Below are 26,530 nucleotides of genomic sequence, written 5' to 3' on the forward strand. Positions count from 1 at the left end.
AACCCACAAAGTCTGGGTACCTCCAGAAGCCCTAGGATGTTAGAAAAAAAGGACGCAAATTTGTCGTGAGTATCTTATGTGGACAAAAAGTTATGAGGGCCTAAGCATGAACTGCGCCAAATAGCCAAAAAAAGACCTGGCACCTGAGGGGGAAAAGGCCTAGCAGCGAAGGGGTTAAAGAAAGATAAGTCTGTTTACCATAATGCTTAGTGTGGAATGTGCTAGCTTAAATTTGTTTTTGCCAGGATATGGGCGAGTTTATTGGAAATACAACGTTGTTAAGAGAAAGCCTTAATAGTGCGAATAAGTAAGCCGTACAGCGCTTTAACTATTTGACAGTGTGGCACCGCATAGCAAAATGACATGCTCCGAATTCTCTGGATTTTATTGGGAGCACCCTGGCATCTGTTAGTTTTCCTCCCACAGCCTTTCCAGTTAGAGAGGCCGTCACGAAAACTGTCGAAAGCCTCCGAAGGCATGCGACAGGGGCGCTCCCGGGGAAAGAGGCGGGGCAGAGGAAGGGCCTAGTTTCTGCATTTGTTTGCACTTGTCACACTGTCAAAACACACCGGCGCCTGCAAGTGGAGCAAGGTACTCGGTGTCTTAAAGTAGCTTCAGATAGGAAAGGGGCCTCGCTAGGGTGTGTTACAGCTTAAGATAAGAGCACAGCACTTTGTGTACATGGTTCACAGAGGAGGGAGGTGAGTGCCAGCATTCCAAGATTTTCGGTTGAAAACATTGGTTTTATGTTGTTACGTGCACCCCTTTAACACTTTTGTGCGATCTTGTAGTGTTTTCTGAATCTAGTTGCCCTTTAAGAGTTTAATACTTTCTGCATGTTGTCGTATAACTGCGGCTCAGTTGAACGTTTTAGAGTTATTTATTGAGCAGCCGAGGGCACACGTCTTAAGGATAATAGTGGGGAATTAATTATCATATACAAATCACAGTGACGTTGTAGGAAATGACTTAACAAGAGGTGGTACTGTGCCCTTACAATAACTCTCACTTAAAAGGTCAGGACTTATTTTACAAAAAACAACAAATTAACATAATCACAGACGAAAGTGAAAATAACATTTTTGGTGGATACTTTTTAGACACCGCGTGCATATTTTCCATTTGCATCTAAGCTCGGAAATGGCTGAAAATGACAATATGGGGAATTTAGAAATTACATGTTTATACGGCTTTTAGTGAATAAGTAACTTGTGCGTGGTGTATTTATTAAATATTAAACGTTATCTTAATGTGTATTTCTTGCTGTAGTTCTTTATCCAGCTCGAAAACACAACAGTGGTTCACATTCGTAGTTTCTTGAGCAATAACAGGGTTGATTGTGTCTCTGTTCCCTAGATAATGGGTTAAAAGATTACCTCTCCTGTGCTATTTTCACAAATAAAGGACATGCTACCAGTGAGATGCTGGTTTACAAACACCCTGAGGCCAGTTTACACACATTCACTGTTAAACAGCTGCAGTGCTGGGGCACAAGGCTATGCCTCTCAGAAATATTGGAGGACTCCATCAACCCCCGACTTGTCCCCTGGTTCAGCCGTATTTCGACTACATCTCCTTACAAACCTTTCGCAACAGTTTGTCTTGTTTAGAATCCTTTTCATGTTATGGGTACAGACGTCCAATCTATTATTCACATATCATAACGATACTAATTATGAATGACTGTATTCTTGTCTCATTAATTAATATCTCATTCAATCTCACAAGGATGAAGGGTTATGCGTGTTATTGAAGGTGACCTATATGTTGCACAATGTGCTCAGAAGTGCTCTCTTAACACAGTGAGTCGTGTTGTTTAGTATCTTTGTATGGTATGTCCTTTAAATTACACCCACTGTTCATTGACTGATTCTGGTTAGTGGATAAGTGAACGAAGTGATGTTAGTGGGGTTGTAAAGATATTTACCACTGCATGTTCATTGCCAGTGTTCTAATGGAAAAGAACAGAGGAACATATCAGGTTGCACAACGTTTCTAGTGGTGCAGAGTGCCGGGGAAATCATGTTTTACCCTTGCAGGTTGTATATACATAAAACACAGTGGCAGTCGCCACTGTGTAGTTATGGTTCAGGATAATGTTCCACTGAAAAAATACATTTGCATTTTACCTGTATTGGCTATTGGTCTTCAAAAAGCATTTTCTTATTTGTCTACACATTTGACCTGCATACAGTTTGACTCCCTCTTCGTGAATGCAGCTAAGTTTTAGCATACCAATTTTCAAGTAGTTCTGTATAGGGAAAAATAAATGTAACTGAAGGTCAGAGAATTGGTTTTGTGTTTTAGTTTCAGCTTCCATCGGAAATTCTGCTTACCACTACAGCAAAAACTGCTGAATATTTTTACAGGAGATTTGACATGAAATGTTGAACTTTATTCAGAGAGCGTGGTTTGGTTTAAATCCACCCAGAAGTATTAGATACATTATAATTGCAAAAACGTGCTTGGTGGGATTTGTGTGTGTGTATGTATATATATATATATATTATATATGTGTGTGTATATAACTGAAAAAAACAAAGGTTACAGGGACGTTGTAGTTAGGTTCTGAATTTACTTGCACAAAACCATAGACATTCAGCAGTTATAATAATGGTTAACTCAAGTAACTATAACTCGTGCCCCAAGGTAACTTTAACCTGCCCCCCACCATGCAAAGTTTTCTCATCAATAATTTTATTGCAAATGTTGCAGCAATAATATCAATGATACCATAGAAGGTGTCATCAATGATGTAATATATGGGGTAATTAGCAGTGCATGCGGGGGGAGCAAGTTGTAGTTACCTCATGGCGCAAGTTATAGTTACTTGAGCTAACGATAGCTATAACTGCATAATCTCTATGGTTTTGTGCAAGTAATTTCAGAGCCTAACTATAACGTCCCTGTAACGTTTCCAGTGAATTTCTATGTTTTAAATTTTTTTTTTTATAGCACACACGTTAATATAACTAGTATTGTGCACAGCCAAAGGCCTGCGTGGCAGGGGTGGCTGCTGGGCCTGGCCTACAGTCTGTGGCCAAGCCCTGTGGCCAACCCTCCCGCATGCACCCAAGCACCCTTGGCTGTGCGCAGCATCGGGTATGATGCACTGTTTTTTTTTTTTCACCATTTTTCTCTGGATCCGGGGATCCACTGCAGATTTGCACAGGGGGCTGCACTGAGCCCCACAGTGGATCCGCGGATTAGACAAAAAAGAATCTGAGCAATTTATTCCCCACTATGGAACCCTAAGGGACCCCTCCATGTGTCATATGGGGTCAGGATACCTGTATCTTGAGCTCTTATGTGCTTTTGCACTCTTCTTCTCCACCCCTGCCCCTCCTCCCCTTCCTGCCCCCAGCCGATGGGACAAACAAAATGGCGGCCACAACTTTTCTGTCAGGTTGCAGCCAGCCAGATGGGGCCTTGCTTTTCCCCTGGATCTACGGAGGAGGCGAGCCACTATATATTTATATTTTTTAACCTAAAATAACTCTGACTCTACTGAATGGATTTACACCAAATTACATAAAGCATGATCTGTGGACCGAGATCTAGCTTCCTGCCAAATTTGGTGTAATTCCGTTCAGTGGTTCGGGCTGTAGCCGTGTCTAAAGAATGCAAAATCCCAATAGACACAGAAAGGGGAAAAAGTGTTTTGCCAACCCTTCACCCCCCCACCCCCGACCCCAGCCCACCCTTTTCTCGGTCCTGCTTGAAGAATCAGCCTGAAACTTTCCATGGAGAACTAGGCTACATATAACACCTTTAAAAAAAATAAATAATTGTGAATATTTATCAAACGGCACCAAAGTTATTAGCAAAGCGAAAAACGCTTTGTCTATGGGAAAAGTTGGGCCTAACTATAACTACCTACTGGCTACCGCCATTAAGTAATTTCACAGTGAAATTCAGAAATTAGCAAATTCTGTTCATGACATTTTAATTTTTCAAGACTAGTGATTGGCTTAAGAAGGGGTGAAAAAACTCTTACACTATCATGAAAATCGTGATTTTTGGACAGATTTGCAAATTTAGTGCCATGGTAAGAAACAGAATTACGCTGTAAAAAGGGACACTTTAAAAGATGCTCAACCCCTTATTAATGGCAGGAGGCACTGACAGGCGTGGTAAATGGGAGTACAAAACTGAAACATTTAGAAATTTTCTACAGCAAAAGTACAAATTTGATTAACTTTGGGATCAACCAGCTGTAATTTTGTATTCCTAAACTTGCACCATTTTCTCAAATTCTTTATTTTCTGAAAATGTAGAAACTTCAGAATCAAATATTTTCATGGAATCCATGATTCTTAGTGTAAAAAAGGCAAAACAGTCATGGCAGTGGTTGGATGAAGGCCCTGGTTGGGTGCGGTGGTGGTTGACTGTAGAGCCTGGCTGCAGAGAGGACTGGACATGTGGCAGGGGAATACAGTGTATCATGTAAAAAAGAAACTCGCTGAAAAAAACAGTTAAAAGTTAGTTATGGTTTAGTGAATTTCTAACATAAAAAAAATACAATTTGCCAGTTATGGTATGTGTTAGACGTGAGAGCCTTAGGGTGGTCACCCCTAACTTTTTGCCTGCCTCCCTCCACTTTTTGGACAAAGTTTTTGCTGGTTTTAAGACTCCGTGCACTTTATCACTGCTAACCAGTGCTAAAGTGCATATGCTCTCTCCCTTAAAACATGGTGACATGGGATCATACCCAATTGGCTTATTTAATTTACTTATAATTCCCTAGTAAAGTGCACTTTATGTGCTCAGGGCCTGTAGATTAAATGCTACTAGTGGGCCTGCAGCACTGATTGTGCCACCCACTTAAGTAGCCCCTTAACCATGTCTCAGGCCTGCCATTGCAAGACCTGTATGTGCAATTTCACTGCCAATTCGACTTGGCACTTAAAAGTACTTGCCAAGCCTAAAACTCCCCCTTTTCTACATATCAATCAATGCATTTATAGAGCGCTACTCACCCGCAAGGGTCTCAAGGCGCTAGGGGGTGGGGGGTGGTTTACTGCTGCTCAAAAAGCCATGTCTTGAGGCGCTTCCTGAAGGCGAGATGGTCCTGGGTAGTTCTTAGGTGGTCGGGGAGGGAGTTCCATGCTTTGGCTGCCAGGTAGGAGAAGGATTTACCTCCAGCGGTGGTTCTGCGGATACATGGGACGGTGGCGAGGGCGCCGCTGGCTGAGCGAAGCTGACGGGTGGGCGTGTAGAACGAGAGGCGTTCGTTGAGGTATTCGGGCCCATGTTGTGGAGGGCTTTGTGTGCGTGGGTGAGGAGCCTGAGGGTGATCCTCTTGTTGACGGGGAGCCAGTGCAGGTGTTTCAGGTGGGCGGATATGTGGCTGTGGCGCGGTATGTCGAGGATGAGGTGTGCGGAGGTGTTCTGTATGCGTTGAAGACGTTTCTGTAGCTTTGCAGTGTTTCCGTAGTCCAGGCGGCTTGTGACGAGGGCGTGGGTAACTGTCTTTCTGGTTTCGGCAGGGATCCATCGGAAGATTTTTCGGAGCATGCGAAGGGTGTGGAAGCAAGAAGATGAGACGGCGTTGACTTGCTTGGTCATAGTGAGGAGGGGGTCCAGGATGAATCCGAGGTTGCGTGCGTGGTCTGAGGGGGTTGGTGCGGTGCCCAGAGCCGTGGGCCACCAGGAGTCGTCCCAGGCGGACGGGGAATGTCCGAGGATGAGGACCTCCGTCTTGTCTGAGTTCAGCTTCAGGTGGCTGAGCTTCATCCATTTAGCAACGTCTTTCATTCCTTCCTGTAGGTTAGTTTTGGCAGTGGTAGGGTCTTTGGTGAGGGAGATTATCAGCTGGGTGTCGTCGGCGTAAGAGATGATGTTGATGTTGTGTTTGCGAGCGATGTCGGCGAGGGGGCTCATGTAGATATTGAAGAGGGTTGGGCTGATCGATGAGCCTTGGGGTACGCCGCAGATGATGTTGGTGGGTTCTGAGTGGAAGGGCGGGAGGTAAACTCTTTGGGCTTGGTCCGAGAGGAACAAAATGATCCAGTCAAGGGCCTGTCCTAGGATTCCAGTGGAGCGGAGGCGGGTTATTAGGGTGCGATGGCACACGGTGTCAAAGGCAGCCGAGAGGTCCAGGAGGATAAGGGCGGTTGTTTCTCCGTTGTCCATCAGAGTCCTGATGTCGTCGGTGACTGCGATGAGGGCGGTTTCCGTGCTGTGGTTGGCTCGAAAACCAGATTGGGAAGGGTCGAGCGAGTTGTTAGCTTCAAGCAAGTTGGTCAGCTGCTTGTTGACGGTATTCACGAGGACCTTGGCCGGCAAGGGGAGAAGAGAGATGGGGCGGAAGTTCTTCAGGTCGTTGGGGTCAGCCATGGGTTTTTTCAGGAGAGCGCTGACTTCCGCGTGTTTCCAGCTCTCGGGGAAGGTGGCAGATGCGAACGAGCTGTTGATGATGTTCTGGAGATAGGGGGCGATGATGGAGTCGGCTTTGTTGAAGATGTTAAAGGGGCACGGGTCCGAGGGGGAGCCGGAGTGGATGGTGTTCATGGTGATTCTGGTCTCTTCAGAGCTGATGGGGGTCCAGGCGTTGAGCGTAGTGGAGGGGGCTGTTGGTTCGGTGGTGGACGGTGGGGTCTGGGGTCCGAAGCTGTCGTGTAGGTCTGCGATCTTTCGATGGAAGAAAGTAGCGAGGGAGTTGCAGAGTTCTTGTGAGGGCGTGATGGTGTTGGAGCTGTTGCTGGGGTTGGAGAGCTCTTTGACGATGTTGAAGAGTTCTTTGCCGTTGTGGGTGTTGTTGTCAGGTCTCTCTTTGAATGATGCCCTTTTGGTGGAGCGGATCAGCTGGTGGTGTTCACGTGTGGCGATCTTGAGGGCTGACATGTTTTCTGCGGTGTGTTCTCTGTGCCAGGTTTTTTCGAGGGTACAGCAGGATTTCTTGGATTCTTTGAGGGCGTCCGTGAACCACAGGGGTTTCCTGATGTTGGTCCCGCTTGGGTGGCTTTTAAGTGGGGCGAGGTTTTCGGCACAGTTGGTGATCCATTGTGTGAAGCTGAGGGCTGCCTTGTTGGCGTCGGTGGTGATGGCTGGTGGGTTTTGGTTCAGAGTTGAGAGGAGCTGCTCTGTGGAGATTTTGCTCCAGGGTCTGCCTGGGATTTGTTGTGTGCGATGGTGGTGAGTCTCCCGTTTGAAGGTGAAGTGGACGCATCTGTGGTCGGTCCAGTGTAGTTCAGAGGAGTGACTGAAGGATATGTGGTTGCTGGCGGAAAAGATGGGGTCGAGCGTGTGGCCAGTGGTGTGGGTGGGGGTGTTCACCAGTTGCTTGAGTCCGGGGTTGTCGAGGTTGTCGAGCAGGGTGGCGGTGTTGTTGTTGTTGTTTTTCTCCAGGTGGAAGTTCAGGTCCCCGAGGAGGATGTAGTCTGGTGAGGCTAGGGCGTGCGGACTGATGAAGTCTGTGATGGTTTCGCTGAATTGGGCGTGTGGGCCCGGGGGCCTGTAGACGAGAGTTCCTCTGAGGGTGGTTCTGGGGTCAGTGTGGATCTGGAAGTGTATGTGTTTGGTGGCGACCCCTTGGTGTCTTCGGTGTTGGTCGTGATGTTGATGGAGTTCCTGTAGATGATGGCGATTCTTCCCCCGGTTTGGTTGATGCGGTCCTTCCGGGCGATCTTGTAGCCGTCGGGATGGCTAAGGCGATGTCAGGAGCCGAGGAGGCGTTCATCCAGGTTTCTGTGATGAAGGCGACGTCAGGTGCTGTTGTGTCCAGGAGGTCCCATAATTCGATGGCGTGCTTGTGGACAGAGCGTGTGTTGAGGAGGATGCACTTGACGTGGTTGTTGGTGCGAGTGCCGGTGGAAGGTCTGCAGGCTCGGTGGAAGGTATACTTGCAGGCTTGACAGGCGAAGGGTCCATGAGTGCGTTTAGGGCTGGCTTGGTAGCAGGTGGCTGTTCGTCCGGGGTTGAGTGCGTTGAGGGAGGCGGCGGCGTATCTAAGACGGGGGTTTTGAGTGCGGTGGGGGCCAGGGGTTCTGGCGCTGGGCGCGGTCCAGGCGGGGACGGGCACAGATGGGCTTTCCTTTGGCGTGCTTTCGGCGCGCCAGCGGCCGCCATAAGAGAGAAGGTGGGAAGGAGGGGTCAGCTGGGAGGCGGGAGGGGAGGACGAAGAGCAGGGGGGTGGGGCCGCACGGGAGGCAGCGGCTGGAAAGCTGAATGCGGGAAGTGGGAAGGCGAGAAAGCGAAACAGGAGGAAATACACAGGAGAAAGCGAGATTGGAGAGAAAGATAGGGCGAAATACACAGCAGAAGAGCGCGGTGGAAAAAAAGAGAAAAAGGACGGAATACTCAGCAGAAGAGTGCGAGGAGAAAAGAGAAAAAGGACGAAATACTCAGCAGAAGAGCGCAATAGGACAGAGAGCTAAGAAGAAATACACAGGAGAGAGCGAGATTGGGAAGAAAGATAGGGCGAAATACACAGCAGAAGAGCGCAGTAGGACAGAGAACTAAGAGGAAAAGCACAGGAGAAAGCGCAAAGGGACACCTAAGACCTACAAAGAGGTGGCAGGGACATGGGCAGGTGGAGCTGCAGCGGCGGGGAAGCGACCTACCCGAGGGTCAAGGGTCGCTGTCTCTGCCGCACAGCGGCCACCATAAGAGGGAAGGGGGGGGAGGAGGGGTCAGCTGGGAGGAGGGACGGAGGACGATGAATGGGAGCAGGGGGGGCGGGGCCGCACGGGAGGCAGCGGCGGGAAAGCTGAATGCGGGAAGCGGGAAGGCGGGAAAGCGAAACAGGAGGAAATACACAGGAGAAAGCGAGATTGGAGAGAAAGATAGGGCGAAATACACAGCAGAGGAGCGCGATGGAAAAAAAAGAGAAAAAGGACGGAATACTCAGCAGAAGAGCGCAATAGGACAGAGAGCTAAGAAGAAATACACAGGAGAGAGCGAGATTGGGGAGAAAGATAGGGCGAAATACACAGCACAAGAGCGCGATGAAAAAGGAGAAAAAAAGGATGAAATACACAGCAGAAGAGCGCAGTAGGACAGAGAACTAAGAGGAAAAGCACAGGAGAAAGCTCAAAGGGACACCTAAGACCTACAAAGAGAGGGCAGGGGCCTGGGCAGGTGGAGCTGCAGCGGCGGGGAAGCAACCTACCCGAGGGTCAAGGGTCGCGGTCTCTGCCGCGCAGCGGCCGGCATAAGAGGGAAGGGGGGGAGGAGGGGTCAGCTGGGAGGCGAGAGGGAGGACGACGAATGGGAGCAGGGGGGGCTGGGCCGCACGGGAAGCAGTGGTGGGAAAGCTGAATGCGGGAAGGCGGGAAAGCGAAACAGGAGGAAATACACAGGGGAAAGCGAGATTGGAGACATATAAGTCACCCTTAAGGTAGGCCTAGGTAACCTATATGGCAGGGTGTTGAGTAGACAAAAGGCAGGACATCTACCTGCGTAGTTTACATGTCCTGGTAGTGTAAAACTCCTAAATTCGTTTTGCACTGCTGTGAGGCCTGCTCCTTTCATAGGCTAACATTAGGGCTACCCTCAGATACTGTTTGAGTGGTAGCTTCTGATCTCAAAGGAGTAACAAAGTCATATTTAGAACGGCCAGAAGGGTAATACAAAATCCTGCTGACTGGTGAAGTTGGATTTAATATTACTATTTTACAAATGGCACTTTTATAAAGTAAACATTTCTCTGCACTTAAATCCTTCTGTGCCTTACAATCCACATCTAGCTAGGTTTAGTTGACAGCTCCCTTGTGCATTCACTCAAACAAACCCCATACACAGGATGCTCAGTCACACTTGCATACATCTGCATACTGAATGGGTCTTCCTTGGGCTGGGAGGGTATAGGGCCTGACATTTACATGTCAAAGGACAGTAGCCTGCCCTCACACAAAGCACTGCCACACCCCCTACTGGGACCCTGGAAGACAGAATGGAACTGAAAGGGGACCTTGTGCACTTCTAAGCCACTCTTTGAAGTCTCCCCACTTCAAAGGCACATTTGGGTATTTAAACAGGGCCTCTGCCCCTACCAAATCAGACACTTCCTGGAGAAGAGAACTTGATCCAGAACCTGCAACTTGCCATGAAGAACTGCCTTCCTGCCCAAAGGACTCACCTGACTGCTTTTCTGAGAAGGACTCCTGCCTTGCTGTTGCCCTGCTGGCTTGCTGATCTCTGGAAGTGCTGAGAAGTGCTCTCCAAGGGCTTGGATAGAGCTTGCCTCCTGTTCCCTGAAGTCTCAGGACCAAAAAGACTTCATTCCTGCAAGAGAACTCCCTGTGCGCCGAAAACTGATGCACAGCCTGCAAGAAACGACTCATAGCCTGCATCACAGTGAGAAAATCACCACACGCCGAACCGGAACGACACAACCCGACTTTGCAAGGAGAAGATCAACACAGCGCCAGCGTAGCGACCGGAAATTAGATGCTCGTACCACTGGGTCAACGCAAAGCCGAGCCAGAATGATGAAGCCCGACTTCCTGAGAGGAATCGACGCATCGCCTGCCGTGCGGTAGAAATTTCCACGCAACACCCACCGGATCGACACAGCCCCTGTGACTTTGTCCTGCAAGTGCCGGATTTCAACGCATCGTCCCCAGGGTGTCTGAAACCCCTGCAACCCGAAGAGGATCCCAGTCTACACGACGGAAATCGACGCAAAGCCTGCCCTGCATGAAAACTCAATGACGTATTGTCTGTGCGCCGGAAAAATCGACGCACACCTCCCCGTTTTCCATGGATCTCCTCCCCTGCGGAGAATTTGAATGCAAACCAGGTACTTTGCACTTGTAGGAGACACGTGTTGCTTTTTAAGAGACTAAAGACAGTTTATATCTTTTTTACAGTGATATTTCAACAAATACTTATTGCATCTTAATCGTTTTGACCTGCATCTTACCAGATAAATATTATATATTTTTCTAAACACTGTGTGGTGTATTTGTGTGGTGTTCTACTGTGATATTGCATGATTTATTGCACACATACTTTACATATTGCCTTCTAAGTTAAGCCTGACTGGTCAGTGCCAAGCTACCAGAGGATGGGCACAGGATAAATTGGATTGTGTGTGACTTACCCTGACTAGAGTGAGGGTCCTTGCTTGGATAGAGGGTAACCTGACTGCCAACCAAAGACCCCATTTCTAACAGTATGCTACGCCAAGGGCACCAGTAAATAAAAGGCTGTCTAGCAACAGTAAAACATGGTCAGGGTGTTAGTTATAATGTGCCTTTTGTGTTGTATATCATAACTGGGGTCCTTTATTAATTTTTAGATATTGCGTTTGCTGAACCACAAATAACCTTGAACTGTTCTTTTCCAGCGCAAACTGAGCTAGGAAGCAGCGGAATGCTGAGCAGTGGATTAGAAACCTAGGTGTATGAGCCACAGCATTTAACCCCTTAGCTGCCAGGCCTTTTACCCCTCAGGTGCCAAGCCTTTTTTTGGCTATTTGGGGGAGTTCGCGCTTAGGCCCTGATAACTTTTTGTCCACATAAGCTACCCACGCCAAATTTATGTCCTTTTTTTCCCAACATCCTAGGGATTCCAGAGGTACCCAGACTTCGTGGGTTCCCCTGGAGGAGACCAAGAAAGTAGCCAAAATACAGAGAAAATTTAGTTTTTCCCCCCCAAAAATGGGAAAAAAAGGGCTGCAGAAGAAGGCTTGTGTTTTTTTCCCTGAAAATGGCATCAACAAAGGGTTTGCAGTGCTAAAATCACCATCTTCCTGGCTTTCAGGAACAGGCAGACTTGAATCAGAAAACCCTATTTTTCAACACAATTTTGGCATTTTACTGGGACATACCCCATTTATACTATTTTTTTGTGCTTTCAGCCTCCTTCCAGTTAGTGACAGAAATTGGTGTGAAACCAATGCCGGATCCCAGAAAGCTAAACATTTCTGAATAGTAGACAAAATTCTGAATTCAGCAAGGGGTAATTTGTATAGATCCTACAAGTGTTTCCTACAGAAAATAGCAGCTGAAATAAAAAAATACTGAAATTGAGGTGCACGTTTTACTCTGTAACTTTTTCCTGCAATGTCAGATCTTTGAAAGCAATATACCGTTACGTCTGCTGGACTCTTCTGGTTGCAGGGATATATAGGGCTTGTAGGTTCATCTAGAACCCTGGGTACCCATAGCCAATAAATGAGCTGCACCTTGCAATGGGTTTTCATTCTATACCGGGAATACAGCAATTCATTTGCTGAAATATAAAAAGTGAAAAATAGTTATCAAGAAAACCTTTGTATTTCCAAAATGGGCACAAGATAAGGTGATGAGAAGCAGTGGCTATTTGCACATCTCTGAATTCCGGGGTGCCCATACTAGCATGTGAATTACAGGGCATTTCTCAAATAGATGTCTTTTTTACACAGTGTCTTACATCTGGAAGGAAAAAATGTAGAGACAAGGGGCAATAACACTTGTTTTGCTATTCTGTGTTCCCCAAAAGACTCCTGATTAAAATGGTACCTCAATAGCATGGGTAGGCTTAATGCTCACGACAGGAAACACAACATGGACACATCACATTTTTACATTGAAATCTGACATGTTTTTTGCAAAGTGCCTAGCTGTGGATTTTGGCCTCTAGCTCAGCAGGCACCTTGGGAAACCTTGCAAACATGCACATTTTTTAAAACAAGACACCTAGAGGAATCCAAGATGGGGTGGTTTGTGGGGCTCTGACCATGTTCTGTTACCCAAAATCCTTTGCAAACCTCAAAATTTGGCCAAAAAAACACTTTTTTCCTCTCATTTGAGTGACAGAAATTTCTGAAATCTGAAAGGAGCTACAAATTTCCCTCTACCCAGCGTTCCCCCAAGCCTCCCGATAAAAATGGTACCTCACTTGTGTGGGTATGCCTAGTGCGCGCGAAAGTAAATGCCCCAAAACAATATCTGAACACATCTAAATTATCAAATACAAAACTACCTGTTTTTGCGGGGGGCGCACCTGTGTTTTTGGTCCTGGTCTCAGCAGCCATCTAGGGAAACCTACCAAACCCAGACATTTCTGAAAACCAGACACCCGAGGGAGTCCAGGGAGGTGTTTTTCCCACATTTCTGTGTGGGATCAAGCGCCGGGACAAATTTCCTACCTCCCAACGTTCCCATCAGTCTCCCAGTAAAAAATGATATCTCACTTGTGTAGGTGGGCCAAGTGCCTGTGACAGGGAAGAGCCAAAAACATGTTGAAATTGAGGGGGAACCAAAGCGGGTCCAAAAGGGCAGTTAGAAAAAAAACATTTTTAGGGTGACAAGTGCAACTGAATTTTTATCGGTATAGATGAGACAATGTCGGGTGATAGGGATTTTGTGGATTCTTGCAGATTCCGGAAGCTTCCATCACAAAAATGTGGGAAAAATGTGTGATTTCCAACAAAGTTGGAGGTTTGCAGGGCATTGTGGGTAAGAAAATGTTGTGGGGTGCATGTGAAGCACACCACCCTGGAATCAACGAGATGTTTTGTTTTCAGATGTGTCTAGGTGTTGTGGATTTTTTACATGGCAGCGTCCCAAAGTCCAAAAAGTGCAGCCCTCACCATTCCAAGTGGGACGATTTTGAGGGTTACCAAGCTCTCACGGCCCAAATGTAAAACCAAAACCCAAAATGATCAAATGTCCTCTTGCTTGCCGTGGGATAAGATGTTTTAGTGTGTGGGGGGAGAGCTGAAAGACTGTTTCCCCTTCATTTGAGGTGAGGGCATCACCAGGCCCATACTGGTTGGTAGCCACCACCCCACTATTTTAAATTTTTTGTTAATTCCATGGCATCTAGTAGCATGCTTGCTTCCGGCGCGATGGGATGTGACCTCTGATGAGGTCAGCCTGCAATCGCGTGCTGACTTCATCAGAAGTTACGGGGGGTCGGGGATGGAAGGGGAAGCGATTCCCCCTCCAACCCTGACCTGGGGGGGTGGGGGGGTTGCCCTCAGGGGGAGCGCTAGCGCTTTCCCCGAGGGCCGGTAAATGGAAGTAATGGTTACATCCATGGCGCCAGAGAGGGGCAGCTATGGACATAACCATTACATCCATGGCCGTCAAGGGGTTAAAGAGAAGCATGTTTCAGGTGTGTTTTTGTTGTGGTGATGAGGAAGGTGTTCTTTAACAGGTAAGTCTTGATCTCTCATTTATAGGACGGTTGAAGCAGACCTGATGTTGGGGGATAGAGTTCCATATGTTTGGGGAGTAGAAGGAGAAGGGATGCCTTCTGTCTTTTCTTTCATGCAAATTTTTGTTTGCAGACCAGCCATGCCCTGGTTCCTGCATGAGCTTTTCTATTTTCTTGGCCCGGTAAATCAGGGTATGTTTTCTGATGACTTCGTCAGTGGCACTGCAGGTTTTGAAGTTGAAGCGGGATAGGAAGAGGAATCTGTGTATTTTCCTGCAGCATAATGTGATGTGGTCTAAGGTTTACAGAGAAACAACACAGTCATTACCACACAATACCTTTACCCCCCATCCATTACTAGGTACATGCTTTTACCAGGCATATCTTTACCACACAAATTGTTGCCATGCAGAAACCTTTACAACGAAAATGTAATTATTTCACAGGTAAGTGTGTGTATGTGTATATGTATGTATATATATATATATATATATATATATATATATGCACACACACACACACACTGAAAAAACAATGGTTACGGGGACGTTATAGTTAGGCTCACATTTTACCCACTGAAAACTAAAAATTTTCATCAGTTACAGTTATACTTATACTTATTTCAAGGAACTTAACTCGTGGCCTAAAGTTACTTAATGTCACAAGTTATAGTTTCTTCAGATAAGTAAAACTATAAGTATAACTATAAAGGCTGAATTCCTGTGGTTTTGTGTGGGTAAAACACAAACCTATTTGTAACTTCCCTGTAACCTTTGTTTTTTCTTAAAATAATATTTCATTACCATACATTAATACAACCACTGCTGTGCATAGCATTTGGAAGTGCAAGGTGAAGCTTTGCTATGTGAGTCGTTGCATGTTTTTCCACAAAAGTTTCCAAAAAAGTAGCCTGGTGATTCTTGGTGCACATGGAAAGTTCCGTCAAGTGGGGGCCGAGAAAAATGTGGTTAAAAAAACGTAATGTTTCCCATTTTAATTCCCATAGGATCTGTCAACACGTCTACAGCCCGAACCGCTGGACGGAATTACACCAAATTTGGCAGAAAGGTAGCTGTCAATACGCAGGTTGTGCTTTTTGTTAATTGGTGTAAATAGGTTTAGTAGTTTTTCAGAAATTTAGGGAAAATCAGATTTGTATATCTTTGGCCGCGAAGTATTCATGAACAAAGACAGGTTTGTGCAGGGAAATGCACAGCTCTGAGTGACTGCCAACACTTCAAACCAGGAAGTATTGGCAGCCATCTTGGGACTTAACTTAATCAGAGTCCAAGATTTTTTTTTTTTTTTAAATAAAAATAAATAAAAAGGGGCCTGGGTAGAGACACCCTGACCTCTCAGCAATGATGACCCTCCGACAGCAAAAAAAACATTTTTAAATTAAATTTTTGCTGGAAAATTGGAAATTTCTCGATTTTGTGACAGAATTTGTTTTTGTCTTTTTTTAAAGTTGCGAGCTCCTGCCCGGTCCGGGACACATTAAAATGTTGTCTGTGTGTGGGGGCGGAGGGGAGGTACTCCCATTCCATCATAGCTCCAGGGCCCACCACCTCCCCCAGGCTTTTGTTTTTTTTAAATGAGGGGGGGCCGTGACATCCCCCCTCCCGGTGACCCCCCACCTCCCTAGGGCTTTAATTTTTATAGATGCAGGGGGAGCCCGTGGCCCCGCTGTCCTGAGCATCGCCACCTCCCCAGGGCTTTCATTTTTATAGGTGCGGAGGCCATGGCCCCCACTGCTAAGGGTACTGCCTAAACTAACTGAAACTAGCACCCTAGGGTAACTATAACTTGAGCCTTCGCCATGCACAGCTAATTACTCCACATGTTATATCATTGATGACATATTCTATGCCATCTTTCATATTCTCATTGCAAAATTTGCAATAAAATTATTGATGAGACAACGGTGCATGGCGAGGGCATGAGTTATAGTTACTTTAGTGTGTTAGGGTGCGAGTGTTAGTTACTTGATAGAACTTTAACTATAACTGCAGAATTTCTGTGATTTTTGTACGAGTAAATTCAGAACCTGTAACCTTTGTTTTTTTAAGTGAATTTTTATGTTGTTTTTAATTCTATTTCCTAACTATAACGTCCCTGTAACCTTTGTTTTTTCAGTGAATTTCGATGTTTTTTTAATGTAAATGAATTTTCCTTACTATATGTTAATCGAACCATCGCCACGCACGTCCTTTGGCTATGCATGGTGGCTGGCCACAGGGCCTGGCCCGTGGCCAGGGCCTGTGGCTAACCCCTTTAACCACCCAACCCCGCGATTGGGCGCAGACCCTGTGGCCAACTCCTATAACCACCCAACTGTGCACTGCACACAGCCTTTGGCTGTGTGCAGTGGGGGTTGGCCTGTGGCCTGGCCTGTGGTCAACCCCCTAAAACCACCCAAATCCGCATTGCACTCGCCCTTTGGCTGTGCATGGCAGGGGTTGGCCGCAGGGCCTGATCTGCGGCCAGATACTGCAGCCAACCCCACTAACCACCCAATCCCAAGCTGCACACAGCCTTTGTCCATGCGCAGCAGGAGTTGGCTGCGGCCTGTCTCGCTGGGTGTGAGAATAGGTGTGATATGGTGTATCTGAGTGTGTGAGTGGCTGTGAGAGTGCCTGGGTATGAGAGTGGGTGCATCAGTGTGCTATTATGTCTGTGAGTCGGTGTGTCATTTTCTGTGTGGGTCTGTGAGTGGGTGCGTGAGGGTTTCAATGGGTCTGTGAGTGGTTGCGTGAGAGTTTGAGTGGGGCTGTGAGTGGGTCTGTGAGGGTCTGAGTGCGGCTGTGAGTGGGTGCACAAGGGTCTTAGTGGTCCTGTGAGTGGGGGCATAAGGGTCTGAGTGGGTGTGTGAGAAAGATTTAAAGAGAGAGAGAAAGAAAGTGAGAGGGAGAGAGCTAGAGAGTTTTTAGGCTTTGATGAATGATATACTTAAAATGAGATATTTCTGGATAATTTAAAAAGAAAAATTGATTTGTCAATTATAAAAGAGTGAGATCACCTTTCAGTATGAACCTTAATATTTTGAAATTTAAAAGAAATTAAAGAAGGAAAATGACCACAGGCACACCTGGAGTAGAACCCTTAACTTTCAGTCTGAGGGTCTGTGACCTTAACCTTTAGGTCATAGGTGACTCCTTACTGTGATGCTTCCAGACATACCTATGATAGTCAACCCACATATGTGATTGGAAACACATGTGAATGTTTGATCACTAGGAAGGTTTAACAGTAAATAAACAAGCACACTGCCAAGTTATACTATGATTTGAACCTTCAGCCTTCTCAGTGACAGCACAAGACCTTGACCTAGACCATTAAGCCAGAAGTGACTATGTTCTGCTCTGCATCCAAAGGTAAGTATAGCATTTGTTCTAAACATCTTGCTAGTCTAACTCTTTGAATTCATTGCATGGTGAGACTATTGCAATGACTTTCTTTCCCATCCCATGATGGGATAGAAGAAAAAGAGAGAGAATGAGAGAGAGAGAGAGACAGAGTGACAGGACCTTGGGGGAAGCCTCAAGACCCCAGAGGTTCTAGCCGACTCCCCACATCCTGTGGGAGGCGTCATTGCTCGCACTAGCAATCACCTCCCACCAAGCAAAAGCAAACAGCTATGTCCCATGGGTGTGCACCCCTGGACATAGCAGGAGCCAGCCCTGACTAGTGACGGTCCCCAGGGTCATTACTGGCTCCTTGAGGCAGGCCACATGCCCCCCTCCAACTGTGAATTTAGCCCTGGAGAGGTGTTGGTTCCAGGGGCTGCGGGGGTCCGAAACTGACCCCCTTTCTTTTTTTTTCATGTTTACCTCAGGGAGGTGGTGATTCCCCGGACTGCAGGGGGAAGCCCCCCCCCCCACCCCCACCCACATGCAAATAGAAGGAAGCCCCGCGGAGGTGATGGTCTCGAGAGGGCGGGGCATGCCCCGGGGAGGTGGCGTTCCCCGGGCTACAGGCCCCCCTACCCTCTCTCATATTAAATAAAAAATAAGCCCTAGGGAGATGGCAGTCCCTGGGGCACTGAAAAGCCCTTGAGGGGGCCCCCGTGCATCCCATTCCTTAATTTTTTTCCTTTGCACACTGGACCTGGTCCACACGCGGGCTTGCTTGTTTTTAGTTTTTAGTGTTTTGCTGCAAATTTGCAAATTTCACATTTTTTAAGCCAATTTTAAAAAACTAAATGCTTTTTTGCCCTGGCGGGGTGCCTCTGGGACCCCAGCACCAGAGCTAAGGGGTTAGGCTGCCCCTTCCATGGCCCCTTTTCTTATATGCACATTTTTTGTGAGGGACTTGGCTGAAGCTGAGTCCCAAGATGGCTGCCTACACTTCGTGGATGAAGTGTTGGCAGCCAATCAGAGCTGTGCATTTCCCTGCACAAGCTTGTCATTATTCGCGAGGTCATCGCTGCCAGACATATGAAAATTTGAATTTCCTTAAATTGCTAAAAAATTACTGAACGAATTTACACCAAATAAGCAAAAGCATAACCTGAAAACCAGCTTTCTGCCAAATGTGGTGTAATTCCGTCTTGTGGTCCAGGCTGTAGTCATATTCAAAGGCCCTATGGAAATTAACATGGGGAACACAACTTTTTTGAACGCCCACCTTTTTTTTCTCTGCCCCCGCTTGACAGATCGCCCAGAAACGTTCAGTGCACAACAAGAATCACCAGGGCACTTCTTTTGGAAAATGTTGTGGAGATTAATCAAATGGTGCTAAAGATATAGGCAAGTCAAGACCTGCGTTCTATATGGAAACATAGTCCTAACTATAACTACCTAGTGGCGACTGCCACTAGGTAACATACATTTTTATATATATATATATATTATAGATATATTCACTGAAAAAAACAAAGGTTACAGGGATGTTGTGCCCCTGCCATGCCCAGTTTTCTCATTATTAATTTTACAGCAAATGTTGCAGTGATATTATCAATGAAGTCAAAGAAGAAGATGTTATGAGTGATGTAATATGTGGGGCTATCAGCAGTGCATGGCGAGGGCGCGAGTTATAGTTACCTTAGGGCACAAGTTATAGTTACTTGCAATACCTCTAACTATACCTGCTGAATTTCTATGGTTTTGTGTATGTAAATTCAGAACCTAACTATAACATCTGTATAACCTTTCTTTTCTGTGCATTTTTACATTCTTTTAAATGCTAATTCACAACTATAACATCCCGGTAACCTTTGCTTTTTTGTGGAAATTTCTATGTTTTTTTACCCTTAAATAGTATTTAATTACTTTACGTTAGTCCAACCACCGCCGCACACGGCCTTCAACCGTGTGCAGCGGAGGCTGGCCACATGGCCTGGCCTGTGGCAAGGCCCTGCAGCAAACCCTCCATAAGCTCCCAACCCCGCTCCATGCACTGCCTTCAGCTGTTTGCGGCGGGGTTTGGCTGCAGGGCATGGTCTGCGGCCATCCTCTCATAAGCACCCAGCCCTGTGCCACCCATGGCCTTCAGCCATACGTTGCAGTGGTTGGCTGTAGGGCCTGGCCTGTGGCCTGGTCCTGTATCCAGCCCCCTAAGGGCCCCCCTCCCTGGCCAATTGGGGATTCTACCTTTGAACTTCAGAGAGAACACAAGTGCTTTCCCTTGTCCAAGCGGAAGAAGTTTCAATGATTTGTACTTAACAGAAGTGGAGCTTCAACTAGGACACCTGCTTTGTTTTTATTTGTAAGTGCTTCCATTTGAGGTTTATTTCTGTGAAATGAGCCTAAGTGCCAGATTGCATTGTAACCTTCTTATTTATTTAAGAATGGGCCACAGTTTAGCGCATATTGTCAACCCAACTGGAGTACTTTGTAATTAATAATTAGTAACTGCTACCTCGTTGGATAAATGTATAGTGCATAATCTCGAAAATAGCTGCGTAAACGACGCTGAGGTAATGTCTCCAGTGACCTTGTGTGTCTGTAATTTTGGTAATGTGATAGTTCCTCCAATTTCTACATCCAGAAATCTACACTGAAATGAATGCGGTCGTGGAAAAGACAACAAGATTACAAAGAGTTTACTCTCCACCAAAAAAGGGCACTTCCTCTTAATTATATGTATTTAGTTATTTTTTGTTTGGCGGAGGGGGGCTCATATTCCTCGTCCTTTAGGACCAAAGGAGGGGCCAAAATGCCCCAGAGGTCCCTGCTGGCTCCCTGTCTTCTGCAGGAGCCGGCATTGCTCCCGAACACAGGGAGCTGGAAAATATTTAGCTCCCTGCGAGTGGTGGCAATCCTTTCATCTGTTTTCATGCCCGCTTGACAGAGGGCAGAAAAAAGATGAAAAGTCCACTCCTAATGAGCTGGAGCAGTTTTCCTGCTCCCCTTGCTCTCCCTTGGCGGGAGCTGTGAAAGACTCCTGCTAAGCGACAGCAAACTGCTGTCTCCTGGGGGGAACCTTAGGAGAACCTTAGGAGATGGGGAGCCGGCCCTGGGAGGGTCGGGGGGGGGGGGAGCGCAGCGCGTCCTCCCTCCTTTAGTTTGCATGGGCTGGCCCTGGGGAGATGGTGGTCCCTGGGGCTGTATTTGGCCCAGAACGGCCCGTTCCCACTTTTAATTTAAATACAGCCCCAGGGAGGTGGTAATGCCCAAGGGTATTAAATTAAGCCCCGTTGAGGACTAAAGTGTAAACAAGCATGGGAAATCGGGCTTGCTTTTTTTTTTTTTTCCCCACTGGATTCCTGGATGGGGTCACCTGTGCTAGGGGGTCAGGGTATTCCAAACCTGCACCCTTTTCTTCTTTTTAACATTTTGTTTTTGGGACTTTGCTGAGTTTGAGTCCCAAAACGGCTGCCAACACTTCCTCTTTGAAGGGTTGGCTGCAAGTCAGATCTCAGCATGAGATCTCTGGGATCTGCGGAGCCTCGTGTCCCTAGATATACAAATTTATTTTTCCTTTAATAACTACAAAACTACTTAACGGATTTACACCAAATAACAAAAAGCACGATCTGCGCACCAAGATCTAGCTGCCTGCCAAATTTGGTGTAATTCAGTTCAGCGCTATTGGCTGTAGTCTTGTCTAAAGGCCCTATGGAGAAAACGTTTTTTTGGCCCCCCACCTTTTTCTTTTGCCCCTACTTGTTATATCACCGCAAAACTTTCAAGACAGCAGCTGAAGTCAGTGGCAAACTAGTTTTAAACATTTTGTGAAGATTCGTCAACAAAAGTTGTTGGCAAAACAAAAAATGCTTTTTCTATGGAAACCAGAGACCTGGTTTAGAACTTGGCGGACGGGTTACACCGTCACACCTGTGACGGATGTACCATCCACCTAAATATAAATCCCATTTTATCCAATGGGATTTAGACTTTGGCGAACGGGGCATCCATCATCGTTGTGACGGAGTAACCTGTCCGCCAAGTTCTAAATCAGGCCCTAGGTTCTAACTAGAACTACCTACTGGTGACCGCCACTAGGTAATATATATATAATGTTTTATATATATATATATATATATATATATATATATATATATATATATATATATATATATATATATTTTAGATACTTGTAGCTGCAGATTCCTTCCCTGAGAATTTTCCAGGCGTCAGACCGGATCTGGAAACTTTTGCTTGAGCAGTACCCCTACATGCCGTTGGGTGGCTTTGTTCAGTTCCGATCGGCAGCATCAGCTCAACACCGGAAGTGATGCATGGTCACCTATATAGGGGCCACTTAGGCACACGGACTGCAGTTCTTTTCTTTTGGCACCAGTTAGCGCTGCAGCTACCCCTCTGTCTCTTTTTGACAGGCTTTTTTCAACATTTTGTCAATTATTTTTGCAAAGTGTGTCCAGAAGTGTCATCAAGGAAGGTAGGCTTTAAGCTGTGTGGTGTCTGTCACCGCACCGTGTCAGTAATGGACCCACACCTAATATGCTTATGGTGTCTCAAGCACGACCATGACTCAAAGTTATGCTTGGACTGCTGGGCCATGGCGCTGAAACCTTTGAAGAAGCGGTCTCTAAAGCTGATTGTGGCCAGGCGGTGGGCAACAGTTAGAGTGACTCATAGGTGGTCTGGGTCCCGATCCAGAAGAAGATTGTAGGACCTCTCCAGGAGCTCCAAGTCCTCTTCCTCACACTCGAGGTCCGTGGGACACTCTAAGAGGGAAGAGTCACAAGAAGAAGAAGTCTAAACGGAACTTGACTTCATCTTGTCAGTCGGCCGACATGACAAAAGAGAAACATTGGCGTTCCAGGCACTGTTCTGGTTCGACTCCATGCCTCCCCCAATTTCTGGGAGCCGAAGCGATCCCGGCTCAAATAAAAAAATTTAACGAAGCCATGTGCCGTGTATTTGATCAGGCCGACCCCTCTGGAGCGCCTTAGGGCCACACGGGGTCGGAGGAGGCCCCAGCAGGTTCTGCGCCAATGGCTCCGGCCTCAGCTCTGAAGGGGTCTCACAGACCTGATCTCGGATACAGATCGCGCGGGTCGTGCCAACGCTACTTTCTCTGGCACCAATCCTGACACCGATGCTCCTAGTGCCCATCGGCGGGGCCAGCCACATTCTCATCTCTGAAGACTTGGAGTCAGAACGGCGCCGACAGGGCCAAACGGCTCTAAGTCATTGTCTGAGCATGATATATGGAGCAGACAGGCATGGGGGAAGAGTGGGAGGGGTCACTGGACCTCTTAAAATAACCAATTAAACACCCCTTGTGTACATTTGGACTGGTATGACGAACTAGGAGATGGCAGTGGACTGGATACATCTTACTGACTTGCTCTCTCCCCCCAGCGTGGCTATAAAGGAGAGCGGTACATCTTACGCAGTGGTGGTGAAGAGGGCAGTGGAGGTCCTTGACCTTCCCTCAGAGCTAGTCCAGGCTAACCTCTTGACGGAAGTGTTTCAGCCTGGGGCTTCCTTATCTAAACCCTTGTTGCCCTCTAATGAAGCACTGACTGATGTCCTGCTGGGAACTTGATCCAAGTCCATCATAGGGGATCCTGTAAATAGGACAATTGGCGGCAGCCATCACCCTCCCGGGTGTTCCTAGTTTCCTCACCCAACACCCCACCCCTAACAGCTTGGTAGTACAAGCCTCAACTTTCCATGCCGCTCACCTCTAGCCAGGGAATCCAAGAGGTTGGATAGCTTAGGCAAGAAAATGTTTTCTTCCACCAGCCTAGCATTGCGGTTGGCTGTTATTCCCACACACTGTGGGATACGGTTGAGCAAGTGTGGCCACAGGTCCCAAGAGAGGCCCGGGCCATAATATTCCAAGCATTGAAAGATGGGAGAGATGCAGCAAAGTTCAACATCAGGTGTGGTTAAGACACAACTGAGTCGCTGGGCAGAGCGGTTTCATCGACAGTGGCCTTGAGGCACCATACCTGGCTGAGAACATCTGTTTTTTCGGGGGATGTCCAGGCCAACCTCATGGACATGCCATTCAACGGGACTCGTCTCTTTGCAAAAAGGCAGACTCGACGCTGAATCTCTTCAAAGACTCGTGGGCTATGGTCAGGTCCTTAGGCCTCTCAGTGACACCTCGCCCCCAGTCTGCCTTTCGCCCCTTTTGTTGCTCCTGAAGGGGCGTGCCACCGTGCCAAGCCTATGCCATCCACTGTCCTGTGCAAGGTCCCCAAGTTGTGGCAGCCAGAAGTCATCCACCACCAATCCCCTGTCAGCCTCTAAGCCCTCCTAGTTTGATTCTGCAAGACCATGGGCGCCCAGTTGGAGGTAGAATCCAACATCACCTCCTCCACTGGCAGTTCATTACATCAGATAAATGGGTCCTACAGATCAATCAGAGGGGCTACTCCCGGCTCTGAGAGGAAGTTACAGCTCTCTTGTCCAAAGGAGCTAAAGAGAGGGTTTCAGTATCAAAAGTAGGCAGTAGTTGTTATTCCTCGTACTTTCTGATTCCCAAGAAGAACAAACAGCTTCTCCCTAGTCTAGAGCTCCGAACAGTCAATCTCTTCCTGAAGAAGGAGAAATTCAAGAGGCCCACTTTCGCTCAGGTCTTGTCTGCCCTAGCCCAGGAGATTGATTGGTAGCGTTAGACTTGCAGGATGCATATTTCTGCATCCCCATCCTGCCTGACCACAGGTGTTACCTGCGGTTCAAGGTAAGCCAGGAGCACCTTCAGTTCATCATGCTTCCCTTTGGCCCTGCCAGCGCTCCTTGGGTGCTCACCAAGGTGATGGTGGAGGTAACAGCTCATCTTCACTGGTCAGGGGTTTAGCCTTCCCATACCTCAACGACTGGCTTTTGAAGGTGTGCTTGCCCTAGGCAGTCTTCTCCCACCTTCAGACTTAGGTGGATCTCCTGCATTCCCTGGGGTTCACTCTAAGCATGCCAAAGTCCCACCTGACTCCCTCTCGGATACTCCCTCATCTGAGCTATTCTGGACACAGTGCAGTTTCAGGCTTATCCTCCAGAGCAGCAAGTCCACGATATTCAGGCTATGATACTGATATTTCAGCCTCTATCCTGGATTTTGGTGAGACTGACTCTGTGGCTGCTGGGCCTCATGGCGTCCTGCATCCTGCTGGTGAATCATGCCAAATGGCATATGCTGGCCCTGCAGGGGGAGCTGAGGGAACTACAAAAGACCCACAGTGGTGGCTGATGAACTGCCATTGGGTCAAGGGTAGACTCCTCTACCTTCTCCAACCAGAACTGGTAGTAGTGACAGGTGCGTCAGTCCTGTGATGGGGTGGCCATCTGGAGGAGGTGGAGATCAGAGGACTTTGGTCTCAGGCACAATCTAGACTCAACTTGCTGGAGCTCCGTGCAATCCAGTTAGCATTGAAAGCATTTCTACCCTCTGTCAAGGAGAAGTTAGTTCAGGTGTTCACAGACAACACCACCTCCATGTGGTACTGCAACAAGCAGGGCGGTATGGGGCCGTGGACCCTATGGTGGCTCAACACCTGGCATGTTCTCTGAATGCCAGGGCAGATGAACTCAGCTGCCGATGCCTAGTGGATCACAAGTTGTGTCTCCATAGGGGGGAGTGGCTGATCGGGCCAACATGGCGGACGCTTAGTTTTAGAGCTCCGTCGAGGCCTTAATCCTGTGAAAATCAACATCCTCCCGGGGGCAAGGGGTGCGTTCTTGAAGCTGCGGAGCCAGGTTGGCCGCCGAGACCACCGGATCGAGAGGAAGAGCTGCAGAGACGAATCCAGGCGACCGAGATCCGGTGTGTGTGTGGACCCGGGCTAGACCGGACCGAAGTTACGAAGCGCGAGCAGCGTTGGGCAGAGGTGAGGAGAGCTGGACGCCAGTGAGTGACTCCGGGTGAGGCTGAGGCTACGTGCTGCTTGCTGCGGCTGCGACGTGGAACTCCCCTGGTTGCTCCCGGGGGAGCGACAAACCGGCTGCCGAGACCGGCGGAGGAAAACCTGCTGGGAAGGCCCCGGCGGGGTCCAATATGAGGGCTGCAGGAGGAGGAGGCGTGCTGAAGGGCGCCGTGAACGGGCACAGATGCGTACCCGCTGCTGGAAGGCCCTGGTGGCCTGGGCCTTGAGGTCCCGCCTCTCTGAGTCCGAGACTGACCAGCGGTAGCCCTGTCGGTTGGAGGCTGGAGGGCTGTTCCTCTACCCGGCACGGCACAAGCTTATACGAGGGGACAGACAGCATACTAGAGGAAAGACTACTCCATCGCGGCTTCGGAGCGGGAGATCGCTTCAGCTCTCAAATACTCAAAGGTAACAGGCAGGACGAACTGGGCCGGGGCGATCGAGGGAGGACCGGTTTGCGGGACTCGATGGGAGTTGGTCGCCAGTCGCTCCTAGACCGGAGTGGGGATACGGATGACTCGGTGAGTGTTGGACACACTGAGGGCCCGCGGACACTAGGAGAAGCAAGTCCACGTGTAGAACTGTAGTGTATCGAGCTGCCAGAAATTAATGTAGACAATAACCGCAACCAATATCCTAATATGGACCCCACTTGCTGAACACACTGATTGGAACCAGGCTTGCACATTCTGGCAACCGGTCCGAGGGGCCGCAGATCAGATAAACTGGGCCAGACGGGAGAATGAATACACCCATCCCCAGGTGGGTCACCGCCCTGATCGACATCTAGCCCACAGTAACACGAGTCCCGAATGTCTTCCAAGGGTAAGACTAGAAGCAAGACATTGCATCGTAATCCTATGAGCACACAACAGAAAGAGACCATGGGAGATTGCGCGCAACCAACGGTTCAGGCAACCCTGGAGAAGATCCTAGGGGGCCATTGAAGACACAAAAATAACTTTACGACAAGACATCAACCAAGTGGCAGTAGAGCTGGGGTTGCTGAGGGCAGACCACACCAAACTGGCAGACAGAGCGAAAGCTACAGAGGCAACAATATCAGAACTCACTCCGAAGCACGAAAACCTCGCAGCATCAGTCCTACAGCTGACAGACTGTGTACACCGCCTCGAACGCCGCATGGAAGATGCAGAA

The 26,530-nt window shown here is 47.8% G+C and overlaps 1 protein-coding gene across 7 annotated transcripts in view; it reads left to right on the forward strand.

The window, feature by feature from the left end:
- The window catches only part of AGTPBP1 (ATP/GTP binding carboxypeptidase 1), an 863,873-nt gene that overhangs the window by 220,724 nt on the left and 616,619 nt on the right, over positions 1–26,530 (forward strand). Inside the window, exon 1 of one of the 7 annotated variants that reach the window (XM_069229603.1) lies at positions 608–701. The exons of the other annotated variants lie outside the window; for them this stretch is intronic. The gene's annotated coding sequence lies outside the window, so the exon portion shown is untranslated. Of the gene's footprint in view, positions 1–607; positions 702–26,530 lie in introns of those variants that run through there. 7 annotated transcript variants of the gene reach the window in all.

The sequence above is a fragment of the Pleurodeles waltl genome, chromosome 1_1 (assembly GCF_031143425.1).
Source record: "Pleurodeles waltl isolate 20211129_DDA chromosome 1_1, aPleWal1.hap1.20221129, whole genome shotgun sequence".
NCBI classification, from domain to species: domain Eukaryota; kingdom Metazoa; phylum Chordata; class Amphibia; order Caudata; family Salamandridae; genus Pleurodeles; species Pleurodeles waltl.